At 41.8% G+C, this 25,118-nt stretch overlaps 1 non-coding gene across 1 annotated transcript; it reads left to right on the plus strand.

Annotated features, from left to right (window-relative positions):
• The first annotated feature begins 23,597 nt into the window (after positions 1 to 23,597).
• On the plus strand, positions 23,598 to 23,701 carry LOC112605492. Its single transcript, XR_003115478.1, has one exon. It is a non-coding gene; the product is annotated as a small nucleolar RNA U13 (small nucleolar RNA).
• The last annotated feature ends 1,417 nt before the right edge of the window (positions 23,702 to 25,118 follow it).

The following is a 25,118-nucleotide window of genomic DNA, read 5'->3' on the forward strand; positions in this document are numbered from 1 at the left end:
AGATCAGGAGTTCGAGACCAGCCTGACCAACATGGTGAAACCCCATCTCTACCAAAAATACAAAATTTAGCTGGGCGTGGTGGCACAAGCCTGTAATCCCAGCTACCTGGGAGGCTGAGGCAGGAGAATCGCTTGAACCCGGGAGACGGAGGTGGCGGTGAGCTGAGAGCACCATCGCACTCCAGCCTGGGCAACAAGAGCGAAACTCCGTCTAAAATAAATAAATAAATAAATAAATAGATAGATAGATAGATAGATAGATAAAAAGCAACAAAATTGCATAAGCTTTAGGGTCCACACAGCCTGGATTTATTCCAATCCCCTCTGAGTTGAGCGCGCCATTGCACTCTAGCCTGGCAACAAGAGTGAAACTCCGTCTAAATAAATAAATAAATAAATAAAAGAGGAACAAAATTGCATACGCTTTAGGGTCCACACAACCTGGATCTACTCCAGTCCCCTCTGAGTAATGGTGGGGAAATTCCCTGATGCAGGAGTCACAGTTCCTTCTTTCTGCTTTTCTACCTCTCATTCCAGCTGTGTCTTAAGTCCTTAGGAGAGCTCATTGGGTTTTTTTGTTTGTTTGTTTTGCTTTTTTCTGATTTTCATTCACTTTGAGGAGAGAGGCAGAAGGGACACATGACCCAAGGTGTCCTTCGTCAGAAAGGCGGCCAGGTTGGGGGGGGACGTAGGGGAGTCCTGTGTGAATTCAGAAGACGTCGGAGCCGGAACTGTGGTGGAAGTCACATTCAGAGAGACTTCGGTTAATTGAGAGAAACACCTTTCTCATAGTCGACCTTCTGTTGGCAACACTGCCTGGGCAGGCAGGTGGATTCCGTGGTACCTGAAGTCTCCTCTTTCAGCACCTAGATGCTGGGGGGAGCAGTTAAGGCCCCACAGGAGGGACTAGTACCTGGAGGTCGGACTTGACACTGGGGCAGGACGGAGCCTGGTCTCACTGACCCTGTGCCTTAGATGTTCTGCTAATATTAACAGGAACATATCATAAGTTCTTAGATGATATGTGAAATTGTATAATACCATTTGGAAGTTGACTCTGATAAGTTGGATGTATACTATAAACCCTAAAGCAACCGTTAAAGAAACAAAGAATTATAGCTAATAAGCCAATAAAGAAGATAAAATCGAATCATAAAATATGCTCCATTAATCTATAAGTAGGCTGAAAAAGAATAAAAGAGAAACAGAAAACATGTAGGACCAATAAAAAACAAATTTCAAGATGACAGACAATCGTAATTATATCAGTAATCACATTAAATAAAAATAGTCTCACACTCCCAATTAAAGGCAGACAATATCAGATTGGATATCAAAGCCAGACCCAACTACATGCTGCCTTCATGAGGTGCGCTTAAATATAAGAACACATAAGGTAGGCTGGGTGCGGTGGCTCACGCCTGTGATCCCAGCACTTTGGGAGGCCAAGGCGGGCAGATCACCTTAGGTCAGGAGTTCAAGACCAGCCTGGCCAAATGGTGAAACCCCGTCTCTACAAAAATACGAAAATTAGCCAGGCATGGTGGCCGGTGCCTGTAACCCCAGCTACTCAGGAGGCTGGGGCAGAAGAATCGCTTGAACCTGGGAGGGGGAGGTTGCAGTGAGTAAAGATTGTGCCATTGCACTCAAGCCTGGACGACAGAGCGAGACTCCGTCTCAAAAAACAAAACAAAAAAAAGAACACATAAGGTAGGCTGGGCTCAGTGGTTCATGCCTGTAATCCCAGCACTTTGAGAGGCCAAGGTGGGTGGATCACTTGAGGTCAGGAGTTCGAGACCAGCCTGGCCAACATGGTGAAACCCCATCTCTACTAAAAATACAAAAAAAAAAAAAAAAAAAATTGGGCGTGGTGGTGGGTGCCTGTAATCCCAGCTACTTGGGAAGCTGAGGCAGGAGAAGCACTTGAACCTAGGAGGTGGAGTTTGCAGTGAGCTGAGGTCGCACCATTGCACTCCAGCCTGGGCAACAAGACTGAAGCTACATCTCAAAGAAAAAGAAAAAAAAAAAAAGGTAAAAGTAAAAAGGATGGAAAAAGTCAGAGAAAGCTGGAGTGGCTAGATTAATATTAGACAAAGTTGATTTCACAGGGATAGTGCATTTCACAATGACAAGGGAGTCAATTCACCCGGAAGACATAAAAATCCTAAATGTTTATGCACATAGATCTTCAAAACACATGAAGCAAAAACTGATAGAATGATAAGGAGAAATAAAGAAACTTCCAATTATGGCTGGAGATTTCAATACCTCTGTTTCAATTAATGGTAGAGCGTGAAAATAGAAAAATCATTAAGGATATAGAAGATTTCAACATTATCAACCAACATGGCCTAAAATAGGCCACCCAAGAACAGAACACACATTTTCAAGTGCGTGCCCATGGAAAGTTTGCCAAGATAGATCATATTCTGAATCATAAACCAAATTTCAATAAACTTTACAAGATTAGAATCATGTTAAGTATCTTCTCTGGCCACAATGAAATTAAATTGGAAATCAATAATAGACCTCTGGGAAATCCTCAAATGCTTATAAACTAAATAATACACTTCTAAATAAGCCATGGGTCAAGAAGAAATCAAAGGGACATTACAAAGTCTTCTTTGAACTGAATGAAAATGAAAACACAACATATCAGAATGTTGGAGGTATCGTTAAAACAGCCATTTGGGGAGAATGTATAGCATTAAGTGTCCATACGAGAAAAAAATGGAGGTCTCAAATCAATGGCCTCAGCTTACACCTTAAGAAACTAGAAAAAAGAGACCAAATTAAACCAAACTAAGCAAAAGAAAGGAAATAATGAAGATCAAAGCAGAAATCAGTGGAACAGAAAACAGAAAAATAATAGAGAAAATGAATGAAACCAAAAGCTGGTTATTTGAGAAGATCAATAAAATTGATAAACTTACTACCAGATTATTTTTTAAAAAAAGACTCATTTGAAGACTCAAATTATCAATCAGGAATGAGAGAGGTGACTTCCTTAGACATTCTGCAAATATTAACAGGAACATAAGGAACATTATTGTGGTGTTATGATGTATATTGGTTTTCCTCCACAGTTTCTGGCACATAACTCCCATAGCCCTTGTTACAGTCTTTTGTTGGGTGTATTAGGCCTCAGGGACAGGCCTCTGACCTGCCCTCTTCACCTGCTCCAAGGCAGGACTCTCTCCTTGTGGGTCTTAAGACCCTCCTATACGAACTCGCACCCTGTACTCTGGGGGAAGGAATGCTTCCATTACAAACCGAGAGGACAGGGTTCAGGGAGCTCCCAGATCGCTGAACATGTGGAGGTTCCTGCACAGTGGCACCCAGGGAGGGCATGGAAGCTCCACACCCCTTTCCCCATACCTCAACCTACGTGTTTCTTCATCTGTATCCTGTGCCTTATGCTTTATAATAAACTGGTAAACTAAGTAAGTGTTTCCCTGAGTTTTGTGGGCCACTCCAGCAAATTAGTCAAACCCAAAGAGGGGGTCACTGGAACCCTGACTTTAAGCCAGTCAGAAGTTCCAGAGGCCTGGATTTATGACTGGTGTCTGAGAGTGTGGGACTGAACCCCTAACCTGTGGGATCTGACACTATCTCTAGGTAGATGGTGTCAGAACTAGATTAGAGGACACCCGGCTGGTGTCTGCTGCTTGGTGTGTGGAGGAAAGCCCCCACACATTTGGTCACCAAAGGCTTCTGTGTTGATGACTGTCATGGTGTGAGAGCAAAAGAAAGCACGGATAGAGTTTCCCCTACACAATTGTGAACAACTTTATGCCAATAAGTTTGACAACCCAGACAAAATGGACAAATTCCTTGAAAGACACAAACTACCAAAGTTCTCTCAAGAAGTAGATTACCTGAATAGTTCTACATCTGCTAAAGAAGTTGAATGTGTAGTTAAAAACCTTCCCAATAAGACAGATCTAGGCCCACGTGGCTTCACTCATGAATTCTACCAAACATTTATAGAAGAAATAATACCAATTCCACATACATTATTCCATAAAATTGAAGAGAAGGGTACATTTTCCAACTCATTTTATGAGACCAGCATTACTCTCATATTAAAGTCAGATAAAGACATTATAACAAAACTACAGACCAATACTCATAATGACCAACAAATTTAAACAAAATTTTAGCAAAGTGAATTCAATCATAAATAAAGAGGGGATTTATCCCAGTGTTGCCAGGCTGGTTCAACATTCAAAAATTAATCAATCTTCCAGAAATTTTTCCAGATTAAAAAAAAAGAATCGAGCTGGGTGTGGTGGCGTGCACCTCTGGTCCTAGCTACTTGGGAGGCTGAGGTGGAAGGATGGCTTGAGGCCGGGAGTTCTCTGGCTGCAGTGCACTGTAATCATGCCGTAGAATAGCCACTGTGCTCCAACCTGGGCAACACAGCAAGGCCTCATGTCTGAAAAAAATAAAAATAACTGAATCCATATAGTCATTTTAACAAAACAGAAAACCTAGATGATAACCTCAATCGATACAGAAAACACATTGACAAAAATCCAGCATTCACTCTTTTGGCAAAGAATAACTAGAAAGGAACATCCTCAACCTGACTGGTAAAGGACGTGTGTGAAAAACCCGCAGCCAAAATTATACTTAATGGTGATAGACTGATGATTTCCTCCCATGCTTGGGAATAAGACAAGGATGTGAGATCTCACCTCTTCTAGGCAACATTGTATTGAGGTTTCCAGCTAGTGGGGTTAGGCAAGAAAAAGAAACAAAAGATAGCCATCTGATAAAAGAAAAAGTAGGCTGGGTGTGGTAGCTTATTCCTGTAATCCCAGCACTTTGGGAGGCCAAGGCGGGAGGATCAATTGAGCCCAGGAGTTTGAGACCAGCCCAGGCAACATGGTGAGAACTTGTCTTTACAAAAAATTAAAAAGTTAGTCAGGCTGGTGTTGTGTACCTGTGGTCCAAGCTACTCAGGAAGCTGAGGCAAGAGGATCACTTGAGCCCAGGAGATTGAGGCTGCAGTGAGCTGTGTTCACACCACTGCATTTCAGCCAGGGTGACAGAGCAAGACCTTGTCTCAAAAAAAACAATGAAAGAAAGAAAAAAGTAAAACTGTCTATTTGCAGACAACATGAGCATCTATACAGAAAGCTAACAAATCTATTAAAAGCTACTAGAACTGGGCCAGGTGCAGTGGCTCACCCCTGTAATCCCCGCACTTTGGGAGGCCGAAGTGGGCAGATCACAAGGTCAGGAGTTCGAGACTAGCCTAACCAACATGGTGAAACCCCTTCTCTACTAAAAACATAAAAATTAGCCGGGTGTGTTGGCACACACCTGTACTCCCAGCTACTCAGGAGGCTGAGGCAGGAGAATCGCTTGAACCTGGGAGGCAGAGGTTGCAGTGAGCTGAGATCGTGCCACTGTACTCCAGCCTGGGCGACAGAGCGAGACTTTGTCTCAAAATAAATAAATAAATAAATAAATAAACAAAACAAAACAAAACACTACTAGAACTAATGAATGAGTTTAGCAACATTACAAGATACAAGACTAATATATTAAAATAAACTGGCTGGGCATGGTGGTTCACGCCTGTAATCCTAGCACTTTGGGAGGCCAAGGCAGGCGGATTGCCTGAGCTCAGGAGTTCGAGACCAGCCTGGGCAATGTGGTGAAACCCTGTCTCTACTAAAAAAAAAAAAAAAAAAAAAAAGTAACCAGGCGTGGCAGCATGTGCCTGTAGTCCCAGCTACTCAGGAGGCTGAGTCAGGAGAATTGCTTGAACCTGGGAGGTGGAGGTTGCAGTAAGCCAAGATGGTGCCACTGCACTCCAGCCTGATGACAGAGTGAGACTCCTTCTCAATAAAAAACAAAAACAAAAATAAATTGCTTTTCTGGGTATGAACAATGAGCCGTTGGAAATAAATAAAAAATTTAAAATATGCCACTAATAGCAACATCAAAAAAATACTTATGGATATATTTATCAAAAGATATAAGAAGACCTGTACATTGAAAACTACACAACACTGATGAGCAAAATTTTATTTTATTTTTTTTTTATGTTTATTTTTTGGAGAGAGAGTCTCACTGTCATCCAGGCTGCAGTGCAGTGGCGTGATCTCGGCTCACTGCAACCTCTGCCTCCCAGGTTTAAGTGCTTCTCCTGCCTCAGCCTCCTGAGTAGCTGGGATTACAGGCACCTGCCACCACACCTGGCTAATTTTTGTATTTTTGGTAGAGATGTGGTTTTACCATATTGGCCAGGCTGGTCTTAAACTCCCGACCTCAAGTGATCTGCCTGCCTTCACCTCCTGAAGTGCTGGGATTACAGGAAAGAGCCACCGCGCCTGACCTGATGAGCCAAATTTTAAATGACCTAAATGAATGGAAAGATCAAATTGATCCATAGATTCAGTGCAATTATGAATACAATCCCAAGAGGCTTTTTTGCAGACAATTACAAACTGAATCTAAAATTTACATGGAAATTCAAATGACCTAGAATAGTAAGAACCATTTTAGAAGAGAAGAACAAAGTTGAAGGACTAACACTACCCAGTTTCAAGACTTATTTTTAAAAAATTTGGTATGTAATAATAAAAAGCAAAAAAAAAAAAAAAAGAATGACATGAAAATATATGATCCTTGAAAAGATGAAATAAAAATACTAAATATATATTTTTAAAAATTGATACATAATAGTTGTATATATTTGGGGGGTACACGTCATTTTGTTACATGCATACAACGTGTAGTGATCAGATGGGGCAATTGAGATATCCATCACCTCAAACATGTATCTTTTCTTTAAGTTGAGAATATTCATTATTCTAGCTATCTTGAAATATACATTATTGTTAACTATAATCACCCTAGGGAACTATTGAACACTAGATCTTATTCCTTCTATCTAACTGTATTTTTGTACCCATCAATCAATCTCCCTTCATCCCTGCCTTCCCATCCTCTCAGCCTCTGGTCACCATCAGTCTGCTGTCTCCATGAGATCCACTTTTTTAGCTTCCAAGTATGAGTGAGAACATTCGGTGTTTGCCTTACTGTGCTTGGCTTATGTCACTTAACATAATGATCTCCAGTTCCATCCATGTTGCCGCAAATGACAGGATCTCATTCTTTGTTATGGCTGAATACTATTTTCAATTTTGACTTCTTATGCCACTGCAATAATCAAGACAGTGTGATACCGATGTTAAGAAAGAAAATAGATCAATGGAATAGAACAGAGAGACTGGAAATGGATTTTCAATGAAGATACAAAGGCAATTCAGTAGAGAAAGCATCATCTTTTCAACAAATGGTGCTGGAACAATTGGATATTCATAAGGCAGAAAAAATGAACTTCAACCCATACATTGCACCATGTATCAAAATTAACTCAAAATGAATCACAGACGTCAATGTAAAACCCAAGATTATGAATCAACTTCTAGAAGAAAACATAGAAGAAAACCTTTTTGACCTCGAGTTAGACAAAGATTTCTTAGAAACAGTACAAAAAGAACAATCTATCAAAGAGTAAATTGATAAATTGAATTTCATCTGTTGGGGCTCAGAAAACAATACCCCGAAGTGTAGACCTCAGCAGCAGTCTCAGAAGCAAAAGTTTTTCTCTGACCTTCTTCTTCCCTCTTATCTCTCAGTTCCATTCTTTCCCGAGGCTAGCCATAGAAACTAGAAATCTCTTCCCTAAAGCAGGTGGTAGAAACCAGAACCTCTTCTCCCCAAAGCTACTCATAAAACCTAAAAATATACTCTCATTTTCCATCCACCTTTCTGTGTAAAAGCTGGTCATAAAGAAACTATCTGGCCTACCTTGTTTGACTATAGCTCATAAGACCGCCCCCCGCCCCATCCCAGAGAGGAAGGAATGCATGCTCAGAGAGGCCAAGAAGAATGTAGACAGACAGGCGCTACTGGGTTTCCCTAACTCAGCCTATTAGCATTAGATCATATTCTTTTTGTCCAATCATACTTCCTCACAGCTGTCTACACTTTGTTGAACCTAAATATTAAAATGAACATTTTCTCCTGTATCTTTGGGTCTTCATTCTGAAGGCTCCTGTGTATACATGCTAAATAAATTTGTGTGCCTTTTCTCCTATTTATCAATCAGCTTCATGTCAGTAATTTTCAATGAACCTCAGAAAACAACAAAAAGGAAACACTTTGGCTCTTTGACACGCTGTTAAAAGAACAAAGACAAGCTACAGACTGAGACACAATCTTTGCAAACCGTATTTCTTTTCTTTCTTTCTTTTTTTTTGTGAAATGGAATTTCGCTCTTGTTGCCCAGGCTGGAGTGCAATGGCGCAATCTTGGCTCACCGCAGCCTCCATCTCTTGAGCCCAAGAGATGGAGGGTGCGGTGAACTGTGATGGTGCCATTGCACTCCAGCCTGGGGGACAGAGTGAGACCCTGTCCTAAAATAAATAAATAAAAAGCCCAAAAGGAGGTATGTCCTGAGTAGCTGGGATTACAGGCATGTGCCACCACACCTGGCTAATTTTGTATTTTTAGCAAAGATGGGGTTTCTTCACGTTGGTCAGGCTGGTCTCGAACTCCTGATCTCAGGTGATCCGCCCACCTTGGCCTCCCAAAGTGCTGGGATTACAGGCATGAACCACCATGCCCAGCCTGCAAGCCATATTTCTAATAAAGGACTTGTATCTAGAATATATAATGAACTCTCAAAGCTCAACAACAAGAAAATAAAATACCCAAACTTAAAATGGGAAAAATTTAGGCTGTGCACGGTGGTTTATGCCTGTAATCCCAGCACTTTGGGAGGCCTAGGCAGGTGGATCACCTGAGGTCAGCAGTTCAAGACCAGCCTTGCCAACATGGTGAAACCTTGTCTCTACTGAAAATACAAAAATTAGCTGGGCATGGTTGCACGCACCTGTAGTTACAGCTACTCAGGAGGCGGAGCCAGGAGAATCTCTTGAACCTGGGAGGTTCACCAGGTTCAAGATTACACCACTGCACTCCAGCCTGAGAGACAGAGTGAGACTCCATCTTATAAATAAGTAAATAATGGAAAAATCTGAATAGACCCCTCACTAAACAGGATATATGGATGGCACATAAGCACAAGAAGAGATGCTCAATACTATTTGTCATTTAGCTCACTAATGAGACAACAAGCAGCATGAAGAAGTCAGTTCCAAGGAGAAAAACTGAAGTATATATAGTCAGTGAAGGTATATGCATGTTATTTAGGTATGTAGAATAAATACAAACATTTGGGTGGTTGCCTCTGAGAATGGGGTTGGTTGGTAGAGAGTGATAGGGCAGGTCCTGCTGTTTTTTGCTGGAGGTCTCATAGTATTATTACTATACTTAAAAACAAAGCAAAACTATGTATATGTATTACTTTCATAAGAATAAAATTTTAACTGAAAGAGAAAAACATAGCAGGTGAATGTGAAAGTATAGCAATATTACTATCAGATAAATAATCTCAAGGCAAAAACATACAATTAACAAAGAGGGATGTTGTATATTGGTAAAAAATACTATCCATGAAGATGATAACAAATTTCCATAAACACTTAGGTTTCTAACAACATATATTCAAGACATATAAAGCAAAATGATAGAAATATATATTCACAAATTTACAATCACACTATGGGGAAATCAACATACAAACAAACAGGCCTGGGGAGGAATCACCGCCTGTAATCCCAGCTCTCTGGAAGGCTGAGGCAGGAGGATTGCTTGAGGCTAGGAGTTTCAGATCAGCCTGGGTAACGAAAAAGAGATCTCTGCCCTGCCCTGCCCATCTCTACAAAAATTTGAAAAATTAGCCAGTCGTGGTGGCAAGTACCTGTTGTCCCAGCTGTTTGGGAGGCTGAGGCAGAAGGATCGCTTGAGCCCAGGAGTTGGAGCCTGCAGTGAGCCGTGATTGCAGCACTGTACTCTGTCCTGGGCAGCAGAGCGAGACCTATAGATTTCACGATAACAGTGTACAAAATATTCATTGTTAGGTTTCAGATTCCCCATTGCAAATAACTTTTAAGAAACTACCACTTGCACTTAGAAGTTTAGTATCAAAGAAGAATGTATACAATTATTGGAAAAGGCTTCTTTTGGTTTGCTTTTTAGAGATGAGGAGTCTTGCCGGGCGCAGTGGCTCACGCCTGAAATCCCAGCACTTTGGGAGGCCGAGGTGGGCAGATCATGAGGTCAGGAGATCGAGACCATCCTTACTAACACGGTGAAAACCCGTCTCTACTAAATATACAAAAAATTAGCCAGGTGTGGTGGCGGGCGCCTATAGTCCCAGCTACTCGGGAGGCTGAGGCAGGAGAATAGCGTGAACCCGGGAGGCGGAGCTTGCAGTGAGCTGAGACTGCGCCGCTGCACTCCAGCCTGAGCAACAGAGCGAGACTCCGTCTCAAAAAAAAAAAAAAAAAAAAGAAAGAAAGAAAGAAAGAAAGAAATCTGAATTGCTTGATTGTATCATCAAGCTATCAAGAAAACTGAAACAAATTACAAAAACAAATTACAGGGACTCCATTACACCATGATACAATAAAGTTAAAAGAGAACAACCAGTAGAATAGCCAAAAAACAAAACAAAACAAAAACAAAACCCACCCCTACTCTCTTAGAAAACTAAAAACAACGTTTAAATAACTTTTGGGTTAAATAGATAATCAAAACTACAGTTACAAAGTACTTAGAAAATTAATGACAATGAGAATACTTTTTATCAAAATTGGTGGGAGGCAATTAAAGATCAATTGGAAGACAATTAGTCATTTCAAAAGCTTTTCACAAAAGGGCAAGAATTGGAAACAATTGAACAAAACAACTGAAGATGGAGAAAAAGACGACTAAAAGTCTCTAAAAAGTTATTTTGATCTCACTCCAAAATCAAACAAAAAAATTTTGAGGAAAATATGTAGAAAACCCAATCTTCTACAAAACTAGAAAATGTGCACAATCTCAAACCTCAATCATGAAGAATGCTTGGCATCTATGATGAAATCAGGATCAATTTGAAGGCGCAGCACTCACTGATTATTTGGCTATTTGGAGAAGTAAACATTTGTGGATGGAGTCAATGGGGTAGAAGTGGGGCTTAAGATTTTGAGGTCTTAGGCCCTGTGCATTTTTCTGCCCCCAAAACAGGGACTCACTCTGTCACCCAGGCTGGAGTCCAGTGGCACAATCATGGCTCACTGCTGCCTCAAACTCCTGGACTCAAGCTGACCTCCCACCTCAGCCTCCTGAGTAGCTGGGACTGTCTATAGGCATGTGACACCATGTCTGGCTAATTTTTTTTTTTTGTAAAGATGGGATATTTCTGTGTTGTCCAGGCTGGTTTTAAACTGCTCTGTTCAAGCGATCCATCCACCTCTGCCTCCCAAAGCATTGGGATTATAGGTGTGAGCCACCTTGGCAGACCAGGCCCTGCACTTTAATCACACCTGCCCGCTCTCCACTCTCCACGGATAATCTGTCTCAATGCGACTCAAGACTGCAAAGAGGGCGCATCCTCAGGTTGCATTGCCTCTGGTGACTTGGGAAGGGGCTTACGGTTAGTTTGAGGTAAGTGGGGCCGGGTGTGGTGGCTCACACCTGTAATCCCAGCACTTTGGGAGGCCGAGATGGACGGATCACGAGGTCGGGAGATCGAAACCATCCTGGCAAAAATGGTCAAACCCTGTCTCTACTAAAAATACAAAAATTATCTGGGCATGATGGTGCGTGCCTGTAGTCCCAGCTACTCAGGAGGCTGAGGCAGGAGAATCACTTGAACCCGGGAGGTGGAGGTTGCAGTGAGCCGAGATTGAGCCATTGCACTCCAGCATGGGTGACAGAGCGAGACTCCGTCTAAAAAATAATAATAATAATAATAAGTGGAGAATGGTGGGCTGTTCCCAAACTTTATTGCCAAGAGGTTTACAGTATTTAGGAATTTGAGGAATCAAGAAACTTTGGATAACATGTTCATCCCAGTGAAGAGATCCACTTCAGTGTGGCCCATTTCTGACCCATGAATGATGGATCCAGGTCAGCAGGTGACAGAACTTGCACTGGTCCATTTTTAATGACACTGCGTAGATAGCCACCCTCCAGGCCTGGCCAAAGAAGAGTCTTAGCCAGTTTAAAATTGGAAAGGATCTGGTCTTAACATATCCCCTCTCATCATCTCTCTCAAAGCTGCCAGGGAAGAGCCGGGGACGGGGATGCCCCTCTTTCTGTGTCTTTTACCTCGGTGTCCAGACTGTCAGCACTCACACTGCTTTCTCAGAGCAGGAGCGTTATGCAGGCATCGTGGTGTAACAACACTTTGTATGCTACATCCAACTGGTATCACAATGAGGTCACATTTCACTTCAGTAGCCAGCTAAGATGGCCTTAAGCCACCACTGGGTATGTCCCTTCAGGGGTTCTGGGAATGCCCAGGGTTTGGACTCAGATAACTCAGGAACCAGTCTGCTTGGATTCTTCCACTTAGTTTGAAAAAGCTTCCAGATATGGTGCCCCTGTGATACCAGTGAGACTATGTACAGGCGCCCCTGTTGTCCATCTCTACCAGAACTTGCATGAGTTTTCAAGCACAGAGAATTTTCAAACCATATTTAGGCAACACGCACAACCCCCACCCCCAACACCCACACACACCCAAAACAAAAATCACTGCCTAAGGAAACAAATTCTGAAGAGATGTGACTCTGCAAAGCATAGGCACCCTATTACATTATTATAGAAAGCAATTTAGCTCAAACATATCCTGCTTAATATTTGCATAAAATTAATGAACCAGGCAGATTTTTTTCCAAGTACAAAGGGAGATTGAGTCTTTGGTTTATTGCAAAACAGAAAACTGTTCCCAGCTTTGAAATGACAGCTTTTTAAATTTTTGTTTTTCTGGCTTTACCAAGCTGTGGGTAGCCTCCCCCAGCAATCTCTAAAAGGAGGCAGCTCCTTCCAAGCACTTAGAGTGTGTCTGGGAACTTAGCCTGAGGCATTGGCAGGAGAAGCTGTGTTAGCCCTCAGCACCTGCTCCAGGGATCTCTCCTGCCTTCTCTCAGGCCTGCAGGGCCTCCATTTATCCAGAATAATTCATTAGAGGAAGTATCTTGGTGAGGTTTGGCTGCTTGTGCTCAATCATAGTTTGCCAAGGTAGAAGTCATTGGTCTACTGGGTATGGCCTCTGCTGGGAACTGAGGGCTGCAAAAATGAACAAGGCAGAACAGGATATTTGCATGGTGCCAACATGTCACTCCATGAGTTGCCTGTTAATTGCAAAGGGAGGTATCTGGTGATCAGAACTTTAACCATGCAATCAAATGTAGGTCACTAAGAGTGGGACACCTGACATGACATGGTATGCCCTAGGAAGTATAAAGCATCACCTATGAAATCATATTACCAAAATGGCTTAACCTGAATCATCCAACCTTTATTTATTTATTTTATTTATTCATTATTATATTTTTCAGACAAGGTCTCACTCTGTTGCCCAGGCTGGAGTGCAGTAGCACAATCATGGCACTAATGATCTTCCCAGACTCAAGCCTCCCCACCTCAGCCTCCCAAGTAACTGGGACTACAGGCACGAGCCACCATGCCCAGCCCCAACCTCAATTTAATAGGAAGCACAGGTGATAAAGGAACAAAGTAAATTGCATCACACACACACAAGCTGAATCAAGCTTACTTGGGTTAGAATCTTGGCTCTCCATATATTAGCTGTGAGCCCAGAGGTAAGTAACTTAGCTTCTCTGAGACTCAGTTTTCTCTTCTGTAAAATGTGTGTACTCAGATATAACAGAGCTTTCCTAGGCTGCTCAGATTTGGCCTTAATGATTAATGATGCGTTAAGAAACAAAACAAGCCAGGTGCTGTGGCTCACGCCTGTAATCCCAGCACTTCGGCTGAGGCCAAGGCGGGTAGATCACCTGGGGCTAGGAGTTCAAGACCAGCCTGGCCAACATGGTGAAACCCCATCTCTACTAAAAATTAGCCCGGTGTGGTGGTGCATGCCTGTAATCCCCGCTACTAGTGAGGCTGAGGCAGGAGAATCACTTAAACCTGGGAGGCGGAGGTTGCAGTGAGCCGAGATCGTACCCCTGCACTCCAGCCTGGGTGACAGAGTGAGACTCCATCCAAAACAAAACAAAACAAAACAAAAGGCATAAACACACACACAGACACACATAGAGACAATGTGACATTTTAGAAGACAAATGGCTTGAATTCTTCAAAAAGTCAACATCATAAATTACAAAAATAGTTGAAGGATTGTTCTTGTAGGGGCCAAGGCAAAACTTATCCTTCACCCTCTGAAGATTCGCAGAAAATCAGCTGACAAAAAGCAGATTAACAGGAGAAAGGGCATATTAAAATTTTTTTTTAACATGCATAGCACCAAGGAATCACAGGAGAGAATGATTATCCAATAACCCAGTAGGGTACAGAAGCTTGTGTACCCTTCTTCATAAGTGAGTGGGGAGACAATTCTTCTGAGGGGCAGTAAATGATTTTCAGGAAAAATGAATGAGTCCAAAGACCAGTGGCCTGGAACCAAGTTTCCCTGGGCTCTGTGGGAGGTGACAGCACAGGTTATGGAAGAGGAATGTCAAGCAAAGGCTGTCTCATTATGCAGATGGAAGTATCTCAGGTCGTCTCTGATGTGGTTTAGCTCTGTGTCCCTACCCAAATCTCATCTTGAATGGTTCATCCCCATAATCCCCACATGTTGAGGGAGGAACCAGGTGGGAGGTGATTGGATCATGGGGGCATTTTCCCTTATGCCGTTCTCATGACAGTGAGTGAGTTCTCATGAGATCTGTTGGTTTTATAAGGCACTTTTCCCTGCTCTTGCTCGGTCTCTCTTTCCTGCCACCATGTGAAGAAAGTCTTTGCTTCTCCTTCACCTTCTGCCATGATTATAAGTTTCCTGAGGCCTCCCGAGACATGTGGAACTGTGAGGCAATTAAACCTCTTTTCTTTATGAATTACCCAGTCTCAGGCAGTTCTTTATAGCAGTATGAAAATGGACTAATATAGTCTCGGAGCTGCCCTCAGAAAGGATAGATGGTAGTCTGTGGTGGACATAATCTTTTCTAGATCTGGACAAAGGATGGGTGGAGGCACTCAGAGGAAGCATGACTGCTCATTTCACTAACCTAGATTTTTCTCTATAAATGCAAATCTCTCCTACAAAAGGCAGCTTTTCAGGGCTATTCCTTTCTGCAGGTCCTCTGAATAGCCATCTCAAAATACGTCGAAGAAGTATATTTTGGGGCCAGGCACGGTGGCTCATGCCTGTAATCCAATCACTTTGGGAGGCTGAGGCAGGCAGATGGCAAGGTCAGGAGTCACCAGTCTGCCCAACATGGTGAAACCCCGTCTCTACTAAAGAGACAAAAAATTAGTCAGGCGTGGTGGCGCACGCCTATAATCCCAGCTACTCAGGAGGCTGAGGCAGGAGTCACTTGAACCTGGGAGGTGGAGGTTGCAGTGAGCCGAGATTGCACCATTACACTCCAGCCTGGGCCACAGGGTGAGACTCTGTCTCAAAAAAAAAAAAAAAAAAAAAAGAAATATATTTTGGGGTGAAATATGGAAATATGTTTGGTTTCTTTTAGTCTCCCATTTGAAACTTTATTTTCAGGAAGTTTTACCTATTAAAATAGGATTGGTAGTTATGGAGAGAGAAATCAGGTTAGTAATTGAGTGGCAAGGAATTTGCAAAGGGAGAAAATAACACAGATTAGGATGAGAATAAGCACATAGAAAAGAACAAACCTAAGCACTTTCTCCCACACGCAATTAAACCAGTCTCACATTTCAGGGAATAGGCCAGTCCAATTAAGCTATGGTGTATCATTCTAGAAGATGGCATTGCAGATGGGTTGTCAAAGCTATGCCTCTATATGATGAAGCCAAACAGGTCATTAATAAGAGGCATTTCTGTGGAAAAAGAAGAACAAAGGTTAATGTCTGGAGTAGTCTATAAACTAGTTTTTCCAGAGTTTGGAGGGCAGTCCGTCACAAAGATTAGCGGCAATCTCACAGATTTTTCTGGTTTGCAGTTTGCGTATGCAACATTTGTCCAAATATAAGCTGTTGTGATGATTTTTCTTCAAAGCCAGGCTGACTAGCTTCAGCTTGTATGCCATTAGGGAAAAGATGATTTTAATTTCTAGTGATTCCAAGTCAGAAGGATGGGAGAACAATTGGAAAGATTAGTCTGGAGAGCTGCAGCCAGATACTGGAGAAAACTAAAATTCTGGATTCAGCCCAGATAACAACAACAACAACAAACCCCTCAAAAACAAATGGACAGGGCTAGAATCTAGTGCACTATAGTTTTGTTCTGAAACGTAAGCTTTCTCTCGCCATTTTCTAATTTTTACCAAAGATATTTATAGCAAGACTAATTTGCTTGTAAAATAAGTTTAGTGTTATTTACTTGGCCTGGTTATGTGCATAAAATGCAATAATGATAGTGATTCATCATATAGACTGTTGTTAAGTTGGCTTTGCTGAAACTTCATAAGAAACGTCAAATTAGTCTTTTAAAAGCCACTTGAGGCTTAGGAGTTACGCCAAAGACTATAAGACCAATACAAATTGAGTGAATTTCACTCTTCCTGAGGTCCCCCAAATAACTTGAGGTTCCTAGGCCTGTCAGAAAGTGACATTTTTTACTTACTTCAAGGTTAGGAACCTTATTAGAGTACTGCATAGACAAGGTCCCAGGCCAGTCTTTCCAAGGGGCTTTTTATTCTCTCCATATAAGTCAACCTCAGTCCCTCAAAGCAGTCTAGTCATGTCTCAAAATATGATATTCTAGTTAAAGCCTTGGTAAAATAACCAGTTTTTCCAATTGTGTTTTGTGGCAGATGAAAATAATCTTACTGAACTTATGCAAATAACTATACTGTCATAAAATAAGAATACTCACAAATAGTTTCCAAATTCTAGAGAGATTAGGTAGAGAGGTAAATGTTTTAAATCTATTATGAAAGTACACTTTACTCAATTGCTGTAAGCTATAAATAGCCTTAAATAAGAAGAAAAAAGTTTTCTTAATTCTGGAAAACAATCAATTGCTGTAAGCTATAAATATCCTGAAATAAGAAGAAAAAAGTTTTCTTAATTCTGGAAAACAAAACATAAAAATCAGCAATATGACAAACAAAAAAATGTCTTAAAAAAATCATTTCAGTCTTCTACCAGTTCAGTCCCATCTAATTAGTTCTCGTTCTGCTTGATGTTAGGTGGGCGGTTTTATGAGTCAAGGTTTTCTAGTTTTGTTTTGTTTTTTAGTGTTTTGAAACTTTTTGCCTAGTCCAATGGTATGATCTCAATGTTGTCAGAAACCTGTATTTGTCAGAGTTCTTTCCATCCTTTCCATAAACCTCCTCAAAGATACAACATCTAGGATTTGCAAAGAGCTTTCAGGAAAAAAAGTATCAAAGTAAAGCAATTAACTGTGGACAACAGGACTTAAAATGGCCATACTTAAATAAATAATTGATTTTTAAAACTTAGTTATTTTCTGTGGTCTACAACAATTTTACATAATCGCCATAATGATGAGTTGATAGCATGTCAGATTTTTAGGATTTGCATACAAATTTGGAGCACATTGACATGTTCTTACAAATATAACTCAAAAAAAAAAAGGCTGAACATCATTGTTTATTTGACAGTACTTCCCATGTAATTTAACGTACCAATAGGCCTGCTTATGACCTCTCTTTTGGATGCTTCGGGGTCCCTTTGAACATCCCAAAGTTAGTTTGAAATTGAAAACACTTAATTTCAAATACAAAGTTTGATTTGAGGAAGCCTGTGAAATGTGTAAAAGGTTGAAAACACTTGATCAAAATAGGAAATGTTTAAAAGGTTTAAAACACGTAATCACAATAGGATCACAGGTCACTGTAAAACAATAGTCATTTAGCCAAAGTTATAATTTATTTATAAAAGATTTTAAAAAGCAAAAATCTTTACTTTTTGATGGAGAGGAGACAAATATTCAAATAATTAAAAGATTTAATAAAGTACACAGAGTCTGTTTCTCTCCTTCCTTTTTTTTTTCTTTCTTTTTTTTTTTGAGACGGAGTCTTACTCTATTGCCCAGGCTGGAGTGCAGTGGTGCAATCTCGGCTCACTGCAACCTCTGCCTCCTAGGATCAAGCAATTCTCCTGCCTCAGCCTCCCAAGTAGCTGGGATTATAGGCACTTGCCACTACGCCCAGCTCATTTTTGCATTTTTAGTAGAGACAGGGTTTTTGTTGGCCAGGCTGTTCTTGAACTCCTGACCTCAGGTGATCCATCTGCCTTGGCCTCCTAAAGTGCAGGGATTATAGGCATGAGACACCATGCCCAGCTTACTATCTTTTATTAGTAATACACACAAATTTTGTTCAAAGAGAAAATCAAAATTTACCCATGTTTCAGTGTATTGATACTAAAGCTAAATTTAATAAAACTTTATAAGCTCATCTTTATGAACTTTATAAGTTCATCTATTTTTAATTAGCTTTGACCACACAAGATTTCCATAAGCCTTTTATAACCTAACCTGGTATGAAATTTTTTATATTCTTTCTTTTCCCAACTTTCTATATTCACTCAATTTTATGTATATCACTAAAATTTTGAAATAGGACGGGCACGGTGGCTCACGCCTATAATCCCAGCACTTTGGGAAGCCAAGGCAGGGGGATCACTGGAGCCCAGGAGTTCAAGATCAGCCTGGGCAACATGATGATATCCTGTCTCTACAAAAAATACAAATATTAGCCAGGTGTGGTGATGTGCGCCTGTAGTCCCAGCTACTTGGGAGGCTGAGGTGGGAGGATCACTTGAGGTCAGGAGGCAGAGGTTGCAGTGAGCTGAGAACGTGTCACTGGACTCCAGCCTGGGTGACAGAGTTAAGACCCTGTCTCCAAAAAAGGAAAAGAAAAAGAAAAGAAAGAAAGAAAGAAAGAAAAAACGAACTTTAACCGCAAAACTAGACAAAAGTATTTTTTAAAAACAAAAACACATGTCCTTATGCCTTTTTATAACTCTTTTCTCACCAAAAACATCTTGGGTTTTTTCATATACTTAGTATACAGGATTGCTTTCTCTTATTTCTAGTAGCTTCAATTACATATACTTAAACCAATATTGTTTTTATTCACCAAAGATTACTAAAAAGTCATATGAACTTGAAAAGCATTTCATTTTATTTACGTAATTTATGAGCATTCATTTATTTACAAGTCAACTTGGTACCATGTAGACAATATAGAAACAGATACGTACACATGTATACATAAAAACACAAACATAAAGCCTTTATAGTTTGATTTTTTTGTTGTTGTTGTTGTTTGGTGTGAAATGGAGTTTGTGAGACAGAGTCTTGCTCTGTCACCTAGGCTGGAGGGCAGTGGCATGATCTTGGCTCTCTGCAACCTCCACCTCCCAGGTTCAAGTGATTCTCATGCCTCAGCCTCCCAAGTAGCTGGGACTACAGGTGCCCACTACCATGCCCAGCTAATTTTTGTATTTTTAGTAGAGATGGGGTTTCACCATGTTGGCCAGGCTGGTCTCGAACTCCTGACCTCAATTGGTCCTCCCCTCTTGGCCTCCCAAAGTGCTGGGATTACAGGCGTGAGCCACCATACCAGCCCTATAGCTTTGATTTTGAAAACTGTAGCCATGAGACACATAACATTCACTAGTTTAAAAGGATAGTTGGATTCAAACTGTGTCTTGTAAATAGAACATGTTAAAGCTTATCTGTCCCACATAAAGAGAGCCTTTATTGAGTTTTAGAGGAAACAGGATAGCAAATTTACATCTCAAAGCCCAGAGAGAGAATTTGAGCTTTTTCAAGGAGTTTGGATGTGTTAGAGGAAGATTAAAAATGGATGTCAAAGCCAGGCTCAACACGTGGGGAGACCGAGGTGGGTGGATCACTTGAAGGCAGGAGTTCAGGACCAGCCTAGGCAACATGATGAAACCCCGTCTCTACAAAAAATACAAAAAATTAGCTGGGCCTGGTTGTGTGTGCCTGTGGTCCCAGCTACTGGAGAGGCTAAGGTGAGAGGATGGCTTGAACCTGGGAGGTGGCGGTTGGAGCACACTGCACTTCAGCCTGGGTGACAGAGCCAGACCCCATCTCAAAAATAAAATACAATAAAATAAAAGATGCCAAAGGTAACACAAAATCACAGGAATTTGCCACAGGATTGAATAAGGATACCAGATTTAGTTAGAAAGGTAGCTTCCTATTGTCTTTTTCAGCTGGATGACTGAGCTCAGGGTGGAGGCCGCTGAGGAGTAAAACCAAGCATTTGCAGCCTCTAGGGCCCAACACTCACACGTGGAAAAGGCAGGTGCAGCTCGCCTTTTTCTCCTCTGTAAAACGGGTGTAACTGAAGTATAACAGACCCTTCCTGGGTAGCTCAGATCTGGCCTTGCCAGATAACGACACATTAAAACACAAAACAAAAAGATACAAATCTGACTGTGAAAGGATTAAAGTATAATATGTTGTATTTCTTTGAAATTGGGACACATTTTGAACTGATGGGCACTTGTAATTGGTAATTCTCTTCCTTCATACCTTTCTTCCTTCCTAAAATGTGATGTGTATTTCTTTCTTTCTTTCTTTCTTTCTTTCTTTTTTTAAGAGATGAGTTTTCCAGGCTGGGGTGCCTGTTTATTCACAGGCATCATCCCACTACTGATTAGCATGAAAATTTTGACCTGCTCTGTTTCCAATCTGGGTTCACCTCTCCTTAGACACCCTGGTGGTCCTCTGCTCCTGAGAGATGACCATACTGATGCCAAACTTTTTTTTTTTTTTTTTTTTTTTTGAGACGGAGTCTCGCTCTGCCGCCCAGGCTGGAGTGCAGTGGCCGGATCTCAGCTCACTGCAAGCTCCACCTCCCGGGTTCATGCCATTCTCCTGCCTCAGCCTCCCGAGTAGCTGGGACTACAGGCGCCCGCCACCTCGCCCGGCTAGTTTTTTGTATTTTTTAGTAGAGACGGGGTTTCACCGTGTCAGCCAGGATGGTCTCGATCTCCTAACCTCGTGATCCGCCCGTCTCGGCCTCCCAAAGTGCTGGGATTACAGGCTTGAGCCACCGTGCCTGGCCCACTGATGCCAAACTTAATGCGGACATCCAATCAGCATAGCACACTATATCCCAGAGCTCCTGGGCTTTGTGAGATCATCCTATCTCGGCCTCCTGAGTAATGGCACTACAGGCGTGTACTACCATGACCAACAATGACGTATCTTGCCATCGATTCTATCTTACGGTCATTCACAGCTTGGATTAGATAAAATATGGCAGATTTAATGCTGAGATTTTCCTGGAGATATGGAAGAAAGAGTAAGTGATACTTCATGTACCAGAACTTTGAAAAATCCTCTCCAAAGATCCCACTATTTCCCCAAATCCGCCTCCCCTCTGTTGTGACCATGACACCTTCCCCTCCTCTTGAGCCTGCCAGTCCTTGCCAGGTTCCTCCCAGCTCCTCATCTTTGCCTTCACTTTCTCCTTACTCTCCTCCTCCACCCCTTCATCTGCCCACCTCCCCCAGCCCTTCTGGGTCTCCATCTCTTTATTCTAATTTAGCCTTCTCTCTCTCTCTTCACTTTTCCACTTCCTGTCCCCAGCAGCACCCCATCAAGTAAAATAAAGAACCCTCCAAGGAATCTACCTTCTTAGAAAGTGAAGAGCAGAGAGACAATTATATGTACTTAACATTTAATATTTTTTGTGTTTCATGGATAATAATAGCTACCTCATGAGGCTTTCATGAGGATTAAAAGAGAGAGGGAATGTAAAACACTTGGCAAGTGGCTGGCACATGTTAAGAATTCACCAAATGTTAGCTGACATTATTTACTATTGTTCTGTAAATAATTGTACAATCAACACTGTAACAACACAGGGAAGAGGAAAGAAGAAAAAGACCAAAGGAATAAGAATCACCTAGAGAATCAACGCCATATATTCTTCTAGTAGTAATCATAAACATGCCATAGTGAATTTGATTTTTGTGCTTTTCCAGTGACAGAGCATTGTTATGAATCATAGCTCATAAATGAAAATATCAAAGGGTGGAAAGAAAGTCGTGTATTTTTAATGTATTTTAACACGTAGCATTTTGTGATGTTTTTAGATCGTGACAAAGAGGAAATTACTGTCATCTTCATCCTTAATCTAGTATGAAGCTCTTTTTTTTTTTTTTTTTTTGAGACCGAGTTTTTGCTCCTGTTGCCCAGGCTGGAGTGCAATGGCACTATCTTGGCTCACTGCAACCTCTGCCTCCTGGGTTCAAGTGATTCTCCTGCCTCAGCCTCCTGATTAACTGGGATTATGGGCACCCGCCACCATGGCTGGCTAATTTTTTTTTTTTTTTTTGAGATGGAGTCTTGCACTGTCGCCTGGGCTGGAGTGCAGTGGTGCGATCTTGGCTCACTGCAACCTCTGCCTCCCGAGTTCAAGCAATTCTCCTGCCTCAGCCTCCTGAGTAGCTGGGATTACGGGCCCCTGCCACCATGCCTGGCTAATTTTTTGTATTTTTAGTAGAGACGGGTTTCACTATGATGGCCAGGCTGATCTTGAACTCCTGACCTCATGATCTGCCCGCCTCAGCCTCCCAAAGTGCTGGAATTACAGGCGTGAGCCACCACACCTGGCCCATCTGCTAATTTTTTTTGTATTTTCAGTAGAGATGGGGTTTCACCATGTTGGCCAGGCTGGTCTCGAACTCCTGACCTCAGGTGATCTGCCCGCCTTGGTCTCCCAAAGTGCTGGGATTACAGGCATAAACCACTGTGCCTGGCCTGAAGCTCTTTTTATTTAGAAGACCATGCTGCAGAAACTTCAAAATACAAAAGAATGGTACTATCTACTATTCTGGTAAAGTATTTTAAGAGGACTGCAAAAATCCAGGGTAATAGTTTGTAAAATGCCTCCTTGTTTCTAGTAATGGAATGTAAGAGGGAAACTTTGCAGAGTTTAAATCGTAACTTGTGGTCTTGGTTGTCAATTCACATCATGTGATTGGAAATTGAAGATACTGACTGAAAGGCTGAGACTGGGAAACAGACCCTATGCTGTGGACTGAATTGTACCCCCCACCCCAAATTCACGTGCTGAAGCTCTAACCCCCAATACGGTAGTATTTTCTTTTGGAGATAATTAGGGCTAGATGAGCTTATGACGGTGGGGCCTTCATAATGAGACTGGCGTCTTTATAAGAAGAGACACCAGAGAGTTTGCTCTCCTACCACAAAGAGGTCATGTGAGCCCACAGCAAGATGATGGCTGCCTGTGCGCCAAGAGAAGAGGCTTCAGAATGAAACCTACTTGCTAGCACCTTGATCTTAGACTTCCAGCCTCCAGAGCTATGAGAAGTAAATTCCTGTTTAAACAGTATTCTGTTATAACCGCCCAAGTGGACTAATTACAGTCTGGTGGCCTCCGTTATCAAAGTCAGCAACAAAGTTAACAGAGCTTTCTTAGGCCACCTTTTCCATGCAGAGGGCAATCTCCTAAAAGTAGTGTGAACATTGGGACAATGTGATCCTTCTGTAGTTCATAAGCATCATGCCTGGGTTTTCGCATTCCTGGGTGAGCTGTGCGTCCCTCAAACCTTGTTATGGCATCGGCATATTACTCATCTGACGTGAAAAAGAAAAAAAAGAGGAAGAAAAAAATAATTAAAAGGAGAAGCAATGTGAGAGGGAAGGACATATGCATAATACTGTAAAACCAGTGGAAGGCTTGATGAAACTCAAAACTGGGAAGTTCTATTTTAAGAAATTGCAACGTGCAGCTTAACTGTTTCTGGATTTCTTTGCCGGCTGAAAAGTGGGGATGATGAATTGACACCCACTGCAGGGGCATTTTGCTGCCTCAGCAAGTTTCGTGCAGCTGCTTCAGGACTGAATACTGCAGTAGCTTCTGACAGCGTCTCCCGAGGGTCCCCAGCTAAGAGCCCTTAGACTACTTGAGTGGACTAGGACACAAATTACCTGTCTCAAAAAGGTTTGCTTTGCCTTTGGGAAAACCTCGTCTTTCCTAGAGGGAAATTTTTTTTTTTTTTTTTCCCGGAGACGGCCTCACTCTGTCACCCAGGCTGGAGTGCAGTGGTGTGATCTCGGCTCACTGCAACCTCCACCTCCTGGGTTCAAGCAATTCTCATGCCTCAGCCACCCGAGTAGCTGGGATTACAGGTGGGTGCCACCATGCCCAGCTAATTTTTGTATTTTTAGTGGAGATGGAGTTTCACCATGTTGGCCAGGCTGGTCTCAAACTCCTGACTTCAGGTGATCCGCTTGCCTTGGCCTCCCAAAGTGCTGGGTTATAGGTGCAAGCCACTGCATCTGGCCATGGGAAACTCTTAATCCAGTTCTTTTTGGGGCTCTGAGAGAGAGTATAAATATGGTAAATTAAAGCCAGTTTCCCAGGGAGCTATGTGACACTTAAAAAAAAAATTATTCTTTTCTTCCTCCATTTTGCCATATATTTGTATTGTTATCTCATGTGTGATGGGAGAACATTTTGCTTCTTACTAAAGAGAAATGTCTTACGTTGAGGGGAAATGGTTCTTAGTTTAGAAAAATACTTTGCTAGCCCTTAGGGCTGCTGACGGTGAGACTCAGCTTTGGGGCAGAATGAGTTGCAGAAAGAGGGTATTTGGATGTGAGACCTTTGGGAGATAATTGGAATTGTCCTGCCCAGTAAGGTGGGACGAATATTGAATTCCTGGAGACAGCTCTGGAAAGAGGGTGAGGGAAGAGAAGGGAGGGACTGTGGAAAGGTTTGCAGGGGTGTCCAATCTTTTGGCTTCTCTGGGCCACATTGGAAGATGAAGAATTGCCTTGGGCCACATATAAAATACACTAACACTAATGATGCTGATGAACTTAAAAAAAAAAATCTCAAAAAATCACATAATGTTTTAAGAAAGTTTATGTACATTTTCACTACTGTTCGGTTCTTGAAGAAAAAAAAAAAGAAAGTTTACGAATTTGTGTTGGGCCACATTCAAAGCCATCCTGGGCCACGGGTTGGACAAGCTTGGTTTAGAGGAAGGAAGGT

This window comes from Theropithecus gelada, chromosome 13 (genome assembly GCF_003255815.1).
Source record: "Theropithecus gelada isolate Dixy chromosome 13, Tgel_1.0, whole genome shotgun sequence".
In the NCBI taxonomy this organism is placed as follows: domain Eukaryota; kingdom Metazoa; phylum Chordata; class Mammalia; order Primates; family Cercopithecidae; genus Theropithecus; species Theropithecus gelada.